The sequence below is a fragment of the Leptonychotes weddellii genome, chromosome 5, assembly GCF_054177405.1.
Source record: "Leptonychotes weddellii isolate Sample4059 chromosome 5, ASM5417740v2, whole genome shotgun sequence".
In the NCBI taxonomy this organism is placed as follows: Eukaryota; Metazoa; Chordata; class Mammalia; order Carnivora; family Phocidae; genus Leptonychotes; species Leptonychotes weddellii.
Genome location: NC_138373.1, coordinates 55,558,240 through 55,569,482, shown reverse-complemented (window position 1 = coordinate 55,569,482; position 11,243 = coordinate 55,558,240). Strand labels below are relative to the sequence as shown.

Here is an 11,243-nt window from a genome sequence, read left to right as displayed (position 1 = left end):
CAATGGAATATTACTCAGCCATCAGAAAAGATGAATACCCAACTTTTACATCAACATGGATGGGACTGGAGGAGATTATGCTAAGCGAAATAAGTCAAGCAGAGAAAGTCAATTATCATATGGTTTCACTTATTTGTGGAACATAAGGAATAGCATGGAGGACATTAGTAGAAGGAAGGGAAAAATGGGCGGGGGGAATTGGAGGGAGAGATGAACCATGAGAGACTATGGACCTGAGAAACAAACAGGGTTTTAGAGGGGAGGGGAGAGGGGGGATTGGTTAGTCCGGTGATGGGTATTAAGGAGGGCACGTACTGCATGGAGCACTGGGTGTTATACAAAAACAATGGATCGTGGATCACTACATCAAAAACTAATGATGTATTGTATGGTGACTAACATAACATAATAAAATTTAAAAAAATCATCCTAAACCTTTATTCCACCCTTAATTCCCATATCAATTATGGCAGACTTGCACTTCATTCATTATTGTATTCCTTGTATTTTTATGAGCCTGTATTACCTTTACAATTAATAAATGACACAAGGATATAATTAGACTTAAATTAGTCTCCAACTACTTCCAAAACTAACATTAGACAGTTTCAGATGGATTAGACAAATGTCTAATATATTGCCAATCAAATAAGATTAGCACAATTACAAAAAACTTTAAAAGGCAGATGTGTTCATTCTCTAGAGTTTAAAAGAAAAAATGCATATAGTAGTTTCCCAGGGCTTTCGTAGCAAATGACCACAATCTGGGTGATTTAAAACAATAGGAATTTATTCTCTCATAGTTCTGAAAACATAGTCTTGAGATCAGCGTGTCGGCAGGGCCATGCTCCCTGGGAAGGCACTAAGGAAAACTCCTTCCCTGCCTCTTCCTGACTTCTGGCGCTCGCCAGCAATCCATGACATTCCTTGGTTTATGGCTGCATCACTCAAATCTCTGCCTCTGTCATTACATGGTCCCCTCTCTTGTCTGCCTCTGTCTCCCTGTCTCCAAATCTCCCTTTTCTCAGGGGATACCAGTCATTGTATTTGAGGCTGAACCTAATCCCATATAACCTTGTTTTAACGTGACTATCTGCAAAAATCTAAATAAGGTCACAGTCTGAGGTTCCAATGCACATGAACTTAGAGAGGACACTATCCAACTCAATACAGTCCCATTATTGAGCAAAGTATAATATTTATCAAAAGTAACTGCTTGCACTCATTGAAACATTAACAGAGAAACCAGAGAGTCTGCTGACCATGCAGCATCTAATTCCCAGTGAACAAAACAAATGCTCTGCTAGATTGATATAAGTGAATGAGCCAGGAAGTATCTGTGGCTCCATGTTTCCAAGTGGCATCGAACCCCAGCTCCATCATTACCCATTCCCTGACACCCATCCAGCCTTTTTTTTAATCCATGAGCCCACCTCATTCTCAACTCCCCCTCTCCACCTTATCCCCAATCCCTGCTCCAGGACGCAGAATCTTAAAAGTTGTAAAATTCAGGCATATGGTGAGGATATCTGTTTTATACATTACTTAATAATATAAAAGCAGAAACTTCAATAATTTCTTCTGTAGGCCATGTTAAAATATCCCTAAATCAAAATGTCCACATCGATACAAATGAGGCCAAATATACCCTAATTTTGAAGGAAGAGCAGTATGGTCCGATTATACCATTAATGAGGCCACTTTGACTACCAAGTGGGGGGCCCACTAAGAAGAGGTGAAGGGTGTGGTAGTGTGTCAAGATAATATTCACCAGAATCAACCTGTATCTTTCCACCTCCACAGGCACTTCCCTGTATCTAGAGACTTTCCTCACCATACCCACATCTCAGCCCAGACAGCCAGACATGAGCAACGGGGTCTGTAGGGCTGGGCTGTCTCAGCAAATCTGGAGGACAAAGTGTCCCATTTGCAGCTTGGAAATTTCAGGTGTCAAGCTCCAGGTGTCAGATAGAAATCTATGAGTGTCTATAATCAACAAGAACCCGAAAATGTAAAAGGTCAAAAACAGTCAAGTTCTTTGCTCTTAAACCTCAGAAATGAAGGTCCCTGGGCATATTAAATAGAAATCATGTTTTTTTGTATGTGTTACAGACTGGTCCCCCCAAATTCATTGTTAAAGCCCTAACCCACCCATCGTGACTATATTTGGAGATAAGGCCTATAAAGAGGTCATTAAAGGTTAAATGAGTCCATAAGGCTGGGTCTTAATTCAATAGAACAGGTGTCCTTATAAGAAGAGGAAGAGACACCAAAGATCACACCCTTCCTCTCTCCCCCTGCTCTCTTTCCTCCTCCCTCACTCCACATGTGTACAGAGAAGAGACGATGTGAGGACACAGAAAGAAGATGGCCATCTACAGACCAGTAAGACAGGCCTCACCATAAACTGGATTTCTGGCACTGTGATCTTGGATCTCTTTCCTCCAGAACTGTGAGGAAATAAATTTCTGTTGTTTAAGCCACCCACCCCCATATAGTATTGTATTATGGCAGCCTTGTCCACTAACACGGTATAACGGAGATCTTAAAATTTGGGGCTTACTCACACAAGGGCTTATTCCCCCGCAAAACAACAATCTAGAAGTAGGTCATCGAGGGCTAATGCAGCTATTCCACAGAACCCTCAAATACCCAAGCACCTCCCATGTTGCTGTTCTGCCATCCTTAGTGTGTGGCTTCTATACTCAAGGTCATCTCGTGGTCTAAGAGAGCCACTCCAAGGTTTGCATTCTAAGCAGCAAGAAGGAGGATCTGAAGAAAGGCACCTTTGAAGGAGGCTTCCCAAAAGTCCAAAATAATACTTTCACTTATTTCTCATGAGCTAAAATTTATTCACATGGCTGCAACAAGCTTTAGGGAGGTAGGACACATTTTCCAAAATTCTGTATTAGAGAAGAAGACAATGGATGTTGGAGCCTAGCAATGGACTCTAACACAACATATAAGAAAAAAAAAAGATTTGATATTATATGTAATTGAGCAGAATTCATTTTCCCACTTACATTTCCAGCCTCCAATGAGACAGAGCTTGGGTGGGAGGACAGAGTCTGGGAGGAACCAGAGAAAGCCCTTGGCATGGGTTGGCCAGCTTTTCAGCCAAGTCTGCAAAAATGAGAGTTCTGATTCTGGTGGACCTATGCCCTGATTCCAAACTGGTTGCCCTTAGAAGGAGTCAGTGTCCCCCACACCCCCACAGCTGGGAGAGTAAATACAACTGCTTGGCAAGCCAAAGAAGATGGGTCGAGAAAAGCCTCTCATAGTCCCTGAGCCCCCATATATTATTGTGATTTGTAATAAGAAATATATATTTGGTCTTTGTCCTGATTCCTGGCACAGAGCTCCTAAAAGCCTTGGAATTTCCTAAGCAGTAAGAGCATTGGGAGCATCTTTTGTTGTAATATTTGGTCTCTTGTCCTCAGTTCTTACAATCACTTGAGAGCCATAAAGGTTAAATGGGTGTCTTGTTATTCATAACAAGCCCCTTTCCACCATAACTGGGTTTATGTTAACAAGGTGACCTTGGAAAGCACTTAAAGATGGGGGCTGGTTGCCAGTGAAAGCAACCATGAATAGAGGGGTGGAACTTTTAGTTCCACCCCCTGATTTCTGGGGAGGGAAGAGGGGCTAGAGTTTTGAATCAATCATCAATGGCCAATGATTTAATCAATCATGTCTATATAATGAAGACTCCACAAAAAAAAAAGAAAACCAAAAGGACAGGGTTCAAAGAGCTTCAGGTTGGTGAACACATGGTGATTTGGGGAGAACGGTGCCCTCAGAGAGAGCATGGAAACTCTGTGACCTTTCCCCATACCTCCCCATATACATCTCTTCTATCTGGCTGTTCCCAAGTTACATCCTTCCATAATAAACCAGTAATCTAGGGAGTAAACTGGTTTCCTGAGTTCTGTGAACCACGCTCACAAAGTAATCAAACCCAAGGAGGGAGCTATGGCAACTTCCGACCTGTAGCTGGTGAGTCAGAATTCCAGGTAAGACTGGCATCTGAAGTTGCAGGGAAGGGGCAGCCTTGTAGCTCTAATCCTTTATCTGTGGTATCAGAGTTGAGTTGAAGTACTGGATGTCCAGCTAGTGTCCTAGAATTGCATGGTGGTGTGGGGAACATCCCCATACACATTGAGTGGATGCAGAATCTTTAACCTTGGGTATTAGCCAAGTGTTTCTCCTGTGCGCCCAGAATGGTAGAGTAGAACAGAGAGCTTTCAACCAGTAGAGTTTCCATAGACTGAAGGGGAAGAGGGCCAGGGGACACAGACTGTGTGACCCTGCCCTCGGAAGTTTGCTAGGATTAGCTTCACAAGATTCAAATGAAAGAGAATCATATCATCACAAAAGATATACTATGAAAAAAAGCGGAGTAAGATGCCTTTTAAAAATAATAAAAATAACTTAGAATCAGTCAAGATAAGGATGGGAGCTGAAATTAAAGAGAACTGTGGACAGACACAGTGATTTTACCAATTATCATCTCACTGACTGATTGTAAGCACGGTTCAGGAGCGGAAGACAATATGGTTTTTATCCCCAGTGGAGAACAAGTTACAATGAAAAAGTGGAGAAATATTTTTGATATGGTTCTAATTAAAAATTTAAATTCCCAGCAATGAGTTATTTTATACTTTTACCTGAGATCATAGAATATAAAACAGGATAAAGCAAAGCAAAATAGAAGTAGTTGAGCGCTGTGATTTCTGTAAGACTGTTGAATCACAGACCTGTACCTCCGAAACAAATAATACATTGTATGTTAAAAAAAAAAAAAGAAGAAGAAGATAGTAGGAAGGGAAAAATGAAGGGGGCAGAAATCGGAGGGGGAGACGAACCATGAGAGACTATGGACTCTGAGAAACAAACTGAGAGTTTTAGAGGGGAGGGGGGTGGGAGGATGGGTTAGCCTGGTGATGGGTATTAAAGAGGGCACGTACTGCATGGAGCACTGGGTGTTATAAGCAAACAATGAATCATGGAACACTACAACAAAAACTAATGATGTAATGTATGGTGATTAACATAACATAATAAAAAAAAAGTAGTTGAGATAGATTTTGTGGGGTCTTAGCAACTCTGCTCAGTCATTTGATTACACCAGCACCCTCTGCCATTTATTTTACTGAGCTTGACATTCATTTGTTCATACAGTTTTTCACTTTGACCAGATCCCTTTTTCAAAGGATGAATATGAGAAGGAAGGGAAGATGGGAGGGAGGAAGGGTAAGGGAGAAAGAGAGTGGAGGAGGGAAGGAGAGAAGTCTGTACTAAAGTGAACCAGAGAGAAGCTTCCCATTTAAAATGTATCTCTTTGCTGTGTTCATTGAAAGAATAAAATAAACATATTATTACTAACTTGGTGTCTGAATCTTGCTGCAGGAGCAGCAATGGAGTGCAGAGTTTCTTGAGGTCCCAGAGCAGGCAATGAAATGCCTACCAAGAACTTCTCCTCTAAGCACACTGAGCTGCTTTGTCCTTGGCAGCATTCACAAGGGAAGGCACCACTATAGTGTGAAGACCACATTAGCCTGAAATTATCAACATCTGTTCCTGTTTATAGTTTTCAAAGCAATCTTGCATGTGTTATGTAAACACCAACCCTGTGATTCAGGAAGGAAAACATTATTATTGGTCTCATTTTACAATTGAGGGTAGGGTGAGAATATAAAAAAACACCATCTTCTGACCTCCTTATGTTTCATCGTCTGATCACAGGTACAGTCTGTTCGTGGTGTTTGACTATTTCACACTATTCATAGAAAAGGCACTAGTTTAGGAAAATGTGCTAGGAGAAATGGAGCCTCCCTGAGTTTCCCTCAGTCCCCTACCTCCTACCTGCCCCTCCTACCACCTATTTCAGCTACTTCTCCATGTCTTCATGGAGCTTACTTAACAAAAGGCAAGAGGTCATAATAAAGCTGAGATCAAAAGGATGAAAAGATGTCATTCAAGCAGAGAACCAGAGACTTGCATTCCAGGCAACAAAGAACTTCTCAATTTTCAAGAAAAGAGAGGAAGACAATATGGCTTGAACTTAGAAGTTGGAGAAGTGGGGTTGGCACCAGATCTGATACAGTCTTTTTTTTTTTTATGTTATGTTAATCACCATACATTACATCATTAGTTTTTGATGTAGTGTTCCATGATTCATTATTTGCACATTAACACCCAGTGCTCCATGCGGAACGTGCCCTCTTTAATACCCATCACCAGGCCAACCCATCCTCCCACCCCCCTCCCCTCTAGAGCCCTCAGTTTGTTTTTCAGAGTCCATCGTCTCTCATGATTCATCTCCCCCTCCGATTCCCACCCCGCCTTTATAAAGTCTTAATGATCACGTCAAGGAGTTCAAATTTTATCCTAAGTACAAAGGCAATTTTAAATTTTATGTAAACAAGGAATGACAGTTTAGGGAGGCAAGACATATAGTGGCTCTATACCACACTGCTCCCCAAAATTAACTTGAAATGGAGTTTTGTTAGATAGTCTGAGAAGTTCGTGTGTTTTGGTTTCTACTATGAAGAGCCATATGGATCTAGCAAAAAGCAGGATAAAATAACTTAACTTGGATGAAAAAGACCTGTAGCAAATTTTGTGTTCTAAACTTTTAAAATATGTAACGCTAGTGTTTCTTAAACCATATGCTTTTTTTTCAGTGTTCAGTACTGGTACAAAACCCTCTTTGCTATGGAAATACACCTACTATTATTTCAACACTTTCCTAAAGTACATGTAAGGCTCTGCAATATCCAATAGCTTGTTGTCGCCTCTGGGATTAGACAGAGCTTCCAAAAAGTTTGTGGTATTTGATTTCCTATTTCTTCCCATACAATTTTATGTTCCCTCTCTCTCTTTCATATTCATATTCTAGATCAATACTTCCAACAATAAAATGTTCAGTTTTGAAAAATCTGAAGCAGTGATCCTTCCTTATTTATCAGTATTTGTTGTAAATATTAATATTCCATACAATTTAGATTTCCCCTTATTTTTGATGAATAAGATTTTAACTAATTTAATTACATTTTTGAAGCCATGAATTAAGTAACAAGGTGCAAAAGATTTTTTTTTTATAATTCTACTGAGGTACAATTGACATACAGTAAACTGCACACATATAAAGCATACTTTTTGACCAGTTTTGACCTATGTACACAACAATGGAAACCATCACAAAATCAACATTATGAACATGTTCATCACTCCTAAAAGTTTCCTTGTGCCCCTCTATAATCCTCCCTTTCTCACTCCTCCCTCCCTTTCTCAGTGCTTTTACGCACTACAGATGAGTGTGAATTTTCAAGAATTTATGTAAAAGATGAGATCAAACGACACAAATTCTTTTTTTAATCTGGCTTTTGTCACTTAGCATAATTATGTTGAGATTCATCCACATTATCAGGTGTATCAACAGTTTATTCCTTTTTGTTGCTGAGTAGTATTCCATGCAATAATTATTACACAATGTGTTTTATCCATTCACTTATGATGGCCATTTGAGTTATTTCCAACTTGGGGCTGTTACAAATAAAGCTGCTATGAATATTCGTACAACAGGTCTTTGGGTGAACATATGCTTTCATTTCTCTTGGATAGATACCTAGGATTGGAATGGCCAAGTCATATGGTGAGTGCATGTCTAACCTTTTAATAAACTGCTAATTTCTAAGTGGCTGTGCCATTTGCACTCCCACCAGAAACGTATGAGAGTTCCAATTCTTCCATACACTTGCCAACATTTGGTATGCTCAATCTTTTTAATTCCAGCCATTCTAGTGGATATATAGTAGTGCCCCATATGGTTTTAGTTGGTTTTGATATCAACACTTATTTTAAGGTTTTACCTAAGGCATCAGTAAACATAAAAATGTTAAACATAAAAATGTTCCTCCAGTGGTTTCAATGTGCACCCAGGGTTGGGAATTATACTGGATAAAACACATGGGCTCTTTTAATAGAGAAAAGATTTTAAGTATCGATTTTATAGTGTGCCTAGTCACACACTTCATATTGACAGCCCTAAACCGTTTCTCACCAGATTTGGTCTTTCATACAAAAGCTGACCGGTGATAGCTGCCATTTGCTACCACTGTGTGAAAGGAAATGGGGGTGGGAGAAGAGGGTTTTCAGACCTTGCTAGCATTAATACTGAGGGAGCAGAAGTTGGATATTAAAAATTTAGCATTCTCGGGGCGCCTGGGTGGCTCAGTCGGTTAAGCATGTGCCTTCGGCTCAGGTCATGGTCCTGGGATCCTGGGATCAAGTCCCACATCAGGCTCAGTGGAGAGTCTGCTTCTCCCTCTCCCTCTGACCGTCCCCCCTGCTTGTGCTATTGCTCACTCTCTCTCTCTTAAATGAATAAAACCTTTTTTTTAAAGATTTTATTTATTTATTTGACAGAGAGAGAGACAGCAAGAGCAGGAACACAAGGAGGGGGAGTGGGAGAGGGAGAAACAGGCTTCCCGCCGAGCAGGGAGCCTGATGCGGGGCTCGATCCCAGGACCCTGGGATCATGACCTGAGCCAAAGGCAGACGCTTAATGACTGAGCCACCCAGGCGCCCCTAAATGAATAAAACCTTTTTAAAAAATTTAGCATTCTCAAAATAAACAAAGAACTCTTACAACCCAACAATAACACAACAAAGTGAAAGAAAGAAAGAAAGAAAGAAAGAAAGAAAGAAAGAAAGAAAGAAAGAAAGAAAGAAAAAAGGCAAAAGATGTGAATGAACACCTCACCAAAAGAAGATATACAGATAATAAACAAGGATATTAAGAGATGTACTACATCATTTGTCACTGGGGAAATGCAAATCAAAATGACAATGAGATACTACCCCATACCTATTAAAATGGCTACAATCCAAAAAACTGACAATGCCAATTGCTGGTGAAGATGCAGAGCAACACGAACTCTCATTTATTGTTGATGAGTGTACGAAACGGTACAACCACTTGGGAGGACAGCTTGGCAATTTCATACAAAGTGTACATAGTCTTATATGAACCAGAAACTCTGCTACTAAGAATTTAGCCAACTGATTTGAAAATTTATGTCCCTGCAAAATCCTGCATATGAATGTTTAAAGCAGTTTTATTCATAATTACCAAACATTGGGGCCAATCAAAATGCCCTTGGTGAATGGATAAACAAACTACAGTAGATCTATCTAATAGAATACTATTCAGTGACAAAAGGAATGAGCTATGAAGCCACACAAACACTTAGATCATTTTAAATGCACACTGCTAAGTGAATAAAGCCAATCTGAAAAGGCTACACACTGTATGATTTCATTTACATGACATTCTGGAAAAGGTAAAACTGTGTCGGTGGCAAACAAAAATGCTGTTAAAAGGTAGCTATTCAGGGGTGCCTGCCTGGCTCAATCCGTAGAGCATGTGACTCTTAATGGGGTTGTGGGTTTGAGCCCCACACTGGGTGTAGAGATTACTTAAAAATAAAATGTAAAAAAAGGTAATGGGGTACCTGGGTGGGGACAACATTATTAATGTATTTAATGCCACTGAACTGTACACTTGGAAATGGTTAAGATGATAAATTTATGTCATGTATATTTTATCACAATAAAAAATTTTTTTAAAGAAAAATTAAAGAGAGATGGAAAGACTTCCTGGTGGTCCTCTGGTTCTTAGTGTAGCCCCTCAAGGGGCCCAGCTGTACTTCCTGTCTGAGTTCAATGAGCTATCAGAGCTTCTCTCCAAGAACTTCTTCTGGCTTCAGCCATGGGTAGCAATGATCACTGCTTTACAGACACATGCTCTGGGAGGATACAGTATATGCATATATATCTCAGTATTTCAAAGATGTTAATGCTTATTGAGTAACCTACCACTGGGCTTCCATGGGCATAGCCTCTGTGCAGTGTCAATGCCAAGAAATGATCAGCCAAGTTTAATTTTCAACCAAGTCCAATTTCTTAAAATTCCTTTCCTCCCTTCCTTCTCACTCTCTACCTCTCTCATACCCAACAATGTCCCCAAAACATCCTTCTCTCTGCTCTGCTCTCAGCTCCCCACCAAAAATCCTCTCCCAAGCTTTCTTGATCTCTCTCTCTTTTCTTCCCTAACCTTCTCCTCCTGCTGCTATTCTTCCATCTAGCCTGTCTGGTACTCCTCCCACTGATTATCACTAGGGTGTGGAGCAGGTAAGGAATATCTGAGAACAGGGGCCAGAGGACAAGTAGAGAGTCAGAGGTCAGACAGAGGGAACATTTTGTTAACGGGCAAGAAAAAATACATATACTATATACAGAACATATAAATTAGTAATAGTATACTAATTATACATTTTTATGAGTAAAATAGAAACCATAGTTTATATTTTATCAGTTTATATTTAAAAGGCCAAGCACAGAAGCTTTATTATGACAAAAACATGAGACATGGAAGTACCTAAAACGTCTTGAGTACTGCTTGAACAAACCACTGTTGCTTAAACAAACCAAAACTTAGAGGCTTAACAGGAATCTGTAGGTTGATTCAGCTCACCTGGGTGGTTCTCCATACTCTCTGGTGTTGCTGCATTTAGATAACGACTGGGGCTAGGATCTTCTGAAGGTTTGATGGGGCTGGGTGTGCAAGATGGCGTCTTCAGCTCATGTCTGAGCTGGCCTCTCTCCTTCATGTGGCCTGTCTCCCTGATGGAGTAGCCTGCTTCATGAGTGTTCACGGCTGAAAGAGGCAGGAAGAGATGCTGCCAGCCAGTAAGTGCTAAGTCCACCAACACTTCTGCTGTCTTTGATTGATCAAAGCAGTCACAGAGCCCACGCACATTCAAGGGGGAGGGAGAGAAATGGACTCCACCTCTTGATGGAGAAGGGACATATGGTCATGGCCATCTTTGGAAAATACAGTCTATGGCAGATGGTGTAAAAGTTGTGTATTTAAATAAGAAGCAAATATTCCCTACAATTAAGGATAATCCAAATAAAATCAACAGGAGAAACTTTATGAAATGTTAAACCAAAGGAAACCCTCCCCACCTAAAATTGGCAGAAATCTTAATTCAGGTCAATCCAGGTCCCTTGCCAGAAGGTGAACACTCTTTAGCCAGGAGGAGATGGGCCAAAATATGTGTTGGACTTCGTGGACATATCAAAAGAGTAAGGTAGTAAGACACCATTAAAATCCAACTCAATTTAAACTTAAACTGAGTTCCTCTATGGTGCCAGAGCCCACGTTGTCTAGCCAC

The 11,243-nt window shown here is 40.4% G+C and overlaps 1 long non-coding RNA gene across 1 annotated transcript in view; it reads right to left on the bottom strand.

Annotated features, from left to right (window-relative positions):
* Positions 1-11,243, bottom strand: part of LOC145721669 (uncharacterized) — a 60,569-nt gene that overhangs the window by 43,031 nt on the left and 6,295 nt on the right. The window contains exon 3 of the long non-coding RNA XR_014145502.1: positions 10,541-10,723. This is a non-coding gene — a long non-coding RNA (uncharacterized LOC145721669). The remainder of the gene's footprint in view (positions 1-10,540; positions 10,724-11,243) is intronic.